This window comes from Grammomys surdaster, unplaced genomic scaffold (genome assembly GCF_004785775.1).
Source record: "Grammomys surdaster isolate TR1022 unplaced genomic scaffold, NIH_TR_1.0 126612, whole genome shotgun sequence".
NCBI lineage: Eukaryota > Metazoa > Chordata > Mammalia > Rodentia > Muridae > Grammomys > Grammomys surdaster.
In genome coordinates, this window is record NW_021621401.1 from 2,156,674 (window position 1) to 2,161,571 (window position 4,898).

The 4,898-nt window shown below is 45.4% G+C and overlaps 1 pseudogene; it reads left to right on the forward strand.

Annotated features, from left to right (window-relative positions):
• The first annotated feature begins 386 nt into the window (after positions 1–386).
• LOC114615128 lies at positions 387–1,396 on the forward strand (annotated as a pseudogene).
• Positions 1,397–4,898: the final 3,502 nt, after the last annotated feature.

Sequence of the window (4,898 nt, forward strand, 5' to 3'; positions counted from 1 at the left end):
AACCAGATTTATGGGAGTGGTGGCATAAGCAGCACTCTCCTCCAATAAATATCCACCGTGAAGCAGAGAGAAGATCAGGAGCTAAGGTTTAGTTTAAACCTGTAGTGGCTGCTTGGGAAATGAAGATGCAGACTCCAGATGGGTGGCTTATATGTCCTTCATGCAAGGACAGCGTACTAAAGGAGAGAAGTCACTGCTGTCCACCGACCAAAAGCTGCAAGCATTGGAACAGATTTGCAGGAGACAAGGGATTTTTTTTGGGGGGGGGATTTTTGGATTTTTTTTTTCAAGATAGGGTTTCTCTGTGTAGCCCTGGCTGTCCTGGAACTCACTCTGTAGACCAGGGATTTCTAAGCATTTCATATTGGAAGAAGAGATTTTTATACATGAAAAAAAAAAAACCTTTGTTTAGTAAATCACACAAAAATCCAGCAGAAATTGTCAAAATTCTGAAAGACAACCTGGCCATTTTGGAAAAGCAAGACTAAAAGACAGATAAGGCTTCAGAAGAAGTGTCAAAGTCTCTGCAAGCAATGAAGGAAATTCTGTGTGGAACAAATGACAAGGAGCCCCCCACAGCAGCAGTGGCTCAGTTGGCACAGGGGCTCGGCAACAGTGGGTGGCTGGTGACACTCACAGCTGACCTGCAGCTCATAGACTTCGAGGGAAAAAAAGATGTGACCCAGATATTCAACAACATCCCGAGAAGACAGATTGGTACATGGTGTCCTACTATGGAGTACATCAGTTCTCATCTTCACATCCTGTTTGCGCTTCTCAAGGGCTGTGAAGCCCCACAGATTGCCTTACGCTGTGGGATTATGCTGAGAGGGTGTATTCAGCATGAGCCACTTGCCAAAATCATCATCTTTTCTAATCAGTTCAGAGATTTCTTCAAGTATGTGGAGCTGTCCACATTTGATATCGCTTCAGATGTCTTCACTACTTTTAAGGATTTGTTAACCAGACATAAAGTGTTGGCAGCAGACTTCTGAGAACAAAATTATGACACTGTTTTTTGAAGATTATGAGAAACTGCTGCAATCTGAGAACTACATGACAAAGAGACAATCTTAAAGTTACTAGGTGAGCTGACCCTGGACCGCCACAATTTCACCATTATGACCAAGTATATGAGCACGCCAGAGAACCTGAAACTGATGATGAACCTGGTTTGAGACAAAAGTCCAAACATCCAATTCGAAGCCTTCCATGTCTTCAAGGTGTTTGTGGCCAGCCTCCACTAAACCCAGCATGTTGTGGAGATTCTGTTTTAAAAAAACAGTCCAAACTCATTGAGCTTCTGAGAAGCTTCCAGAAACAAAGGACAGATGATGATGAGCCGTTCGCTGAGGAGAAGAACTACCCGATTAAACAGATTCGAGACTTGAAGTGAAGACCTGTGCAGAGGGGAGACCCTCACTCAAGTCTCAGAAAGTCGCAACTACCCAGTAATCTGCTCGAGACACCGTGAACCGGAGCAAAAGCGAGGTTTATTCGGGCATGTGACAGCTAGCTGCTGGTCAATTCGTATGCCCACGCAGGAGCTGAATTGACCCCGACAACCAGTTTGAGAGGGGTTTTTAAAGGGAAAAACCACAAACCAAGGAATGGGGAGGGGGATGAGGGGTTGCTAAGGTGGCATAACATAAAAATAGCAGAACATTCTAAAGGAACCCAACCTACGTGAGTCAGGGTCATGTGAAAACTCTCTGTACGCTAATCTTTCTCAAGAATGTGGTCCTGCCCTGTGACTGAGGCCTTGCCCTGTCACTGCGGTTACCACCTTGGTTCCCAGCTTGGTTCCCAGCTTGGTTTCCAGCTTGGTTCCACCTAGCTCACCTACATTCTTTCCTTTCTCTTTGCGGTTGGCCAGTTCCAGTAATAGTGACTGTTCTTTCCACATTCCTAACTTGCTTCATGGCTCAGTTTCTCAGAAAATTTTCCATGTCCTTATTAAGAAAGACTAAAGAATATTTTATATGTCTAAAAAGGATTCTCTATACCCAGTATCTATAATTTTTCACTCTACAGAAGAAAGCAGCCCCGTGAAGATGGTCCTACCCTGACAGTCATTTGTCCCCCTTGCCAGTGTGTACAGTGTTGTTTCAACGTCTCCGTTCTTGGGAAGGCTTTGGAGGGCCTGTCTTTCCAAATTGATTGTCCAAGGTAGATGAAATATAAGCATGTGAGTGGAAAAAAAATCAACCTAGAATAATATATTAATTTTAATCAAGTCTGTGATTGCTTATGGCATCAACTATTATATTAAACACTGATCAAAAGCAGTAATGTCTGGAGCTGGACCCTGGGTCACCCAGGACATCAAGGAACACAAGCGTCTCTTGGAACAGACAATGGGAGGGGACCCATCTGTTTTTGTTCATTGAGACAGGCTTTTCAGGCACTGAAGAGATGGGAGACAGGACTGCATTGTCCCGTCTGTGTGGACTTTCCTTCCCTGCCTGCTGCCCCCTAGGTAGTAAGTGGTTCCTAACTCATGTAAGTGGGTGTCCATCTCCCAGCTCAATTTCTCCCTCATTGTATCCCATGTCTGACCCGTGGCCCATGCCCATTTCAACTTTTGAGGGCTAGTCTGGGAGCAGCTGAGGGCCAAGTGAGATCAATAGAGGTTACAGAGACAGAGAACACCTGTGGGCTGTGACGCTCTCAGAGAACTGCAAACAGGTGGCTGTAATCACCACTGCTTGTCAACACCTCTGGAGGCTCAATGAGAGTGAACATATTTCACTAATAACTGTTGTTATGGAAAGAATGCTTCATGATGACAGTTTTGAGAGGTGAGACCACAGTAGGTACAAACCATGGGGCTAGAGGGTTGTGATAGACTTCCATCATAGACACAAAATGAGTCATGCATAAAAAATGTCTCAAATGACCAAAGGTTCTCTCTTGCCCAGTTTGTTCTGTAATAAACTGTCATTCTGTAACAGTCAAAAAACAAAAACCACATTTATTCTAGAATCTCTTACATTATGTGCATATGTGTGGGTCTCTAAGTGCCAACGCCTGGGGAAGTCAGAAGCATGGAGTACCCTGGATCTGCAGTTACAGGTGGTTGTGAGCCACCTGACCCTCTGAGAGCAGGACACATTCTTAACCACTGACCCATTTCTCTGGTCCTCCCCACACACAATTGGTTTTAGCCTTTAGCACTTTAGGACTTTAGGGCTTTACAGTACCAGGCACGGAACCTCTCAGTGGATCTCAAAGGCAATCCAGAAGTAGTTGGTTACCCCGTAGCCTCCATGACACTCTTTCACAAGGGCACACAACCTGATTGTAAGGTACTAGGGAGACATGCAGACATTTGTCAGATTCCGTCAGGAAGGAGAAGACGATGGCTAAACGTGACTAGAGAAAGCAGAGTATTGAACATGGGGTAGCAGGAACTGGGCAGACCTCAACCACTCTGCCTTGCTGAAGCTGAATCAGGGTTGGTAGAAGCAGGGGCCTATTGAAGGAGAAAGAATGCAGGGGTGGGGTGGGGGGAAGAAGCAAAGAGAGGGGAGACCAGAGGAAAGATGAGCATCATGAAACAATGGTTTGAAAGCTACAGGTGAACGTTTCCAACTATTGTTACTTTATTTAGTCTATTGCACACAAAAAGTGTCATATTCAAGTGGTTACTGTTATTTTCAAAATATAACAGTAAGCCAGGTATGGTGGCTCCTGCCAAAAATCCTAAAATCAGGAGACTGAAGCTGATTCCAGCACCAGATATATGGACTAGAAAGGAAGTTTCAAACAAGCCTAGACTTTGTAAAGTGACCTCACCACCCTCTCTTCACTTACCGCAACCCACCTGGGATGGTGAGGAAATAAAGGACAGACACACAGACAGAGCATGCACAGACAATCTTGGGTCAGGTGAGGGTGCACACACTCTGATGGAATGGGACCTAGTATTGCCACACCCTGAAACCTCAGAATGTTTATTATGCACAGCACAGGGGGAGGGGTTGGCTAATCTCAGTATGAGATCTCTGTAGGACAGCAGTCTTAGGCAGTAAATGTCCAGGCAGAGGACGAAGCTGCAGGTCTGGATTTTTATCCATACTGATCAATCATATGTAAACACTCTCGGGCAGGAGGAATATGAGCTTTGCCAACTTCAGGTTTGGCCCGAGGCTGATATGGAAACTGCTTTGAGTTCTTGGTCTTTGCCATGGCCATGAGTACACTCAGGATTTCAATCTTTCAGGGCTCCCTCTGCTCCCTACGCTCACAACTAGGGAAAAGGAGGTCTCATAACAAGACTCTATAACGGGGAAAACTCAGGAGAGTTGGGTACGTTCACTCCGCACAGGGGTTGAGACAGCTATTCTTGGTTGTCAACGTGGCTACGGCTACATTGGAAAGAAACTACAGTACAGAAACAGAGGGCACACCTGTGAGAGATTTTTTGTTAAATTTGAAGTGAGTGAATCCACTTCTAGTCCAGTCAACATCTGTGATCCAGATGTTGAGGTGGGAAGACACCTTTAACCTGGGCCACACCTTCTGCGATATAAGGTGGCTATATAAGGACATAGAAGAAGGGAGCGTTCACGCTTTGCCTGCTGACTAGTAGCACTTCCATCACTTCATTGGAATTAGAGCCTTCTCCTCCTCGTCCTCCTCATCTTCATCCTCCACCTCATCCTCCTCTTGTTATTTTTGATACATGGTTTCTCTATGTAGCTCTGGGGGGGGGGGGTGTGGGGGGTGTGGGGGGAGTGTCTCTGTAAATTCAAGGCTGGCCTGGTCTACATTGTGAGTTCCAGGACAGTAAGGGCTATGACGAGAAATCCAGTCTCACAGTAAGTAAATAAAGGCACAAGAGTAGTTGTGGCCAACACAGACTATTTCTTATTTGGAGGTGACATTCCTGGGAA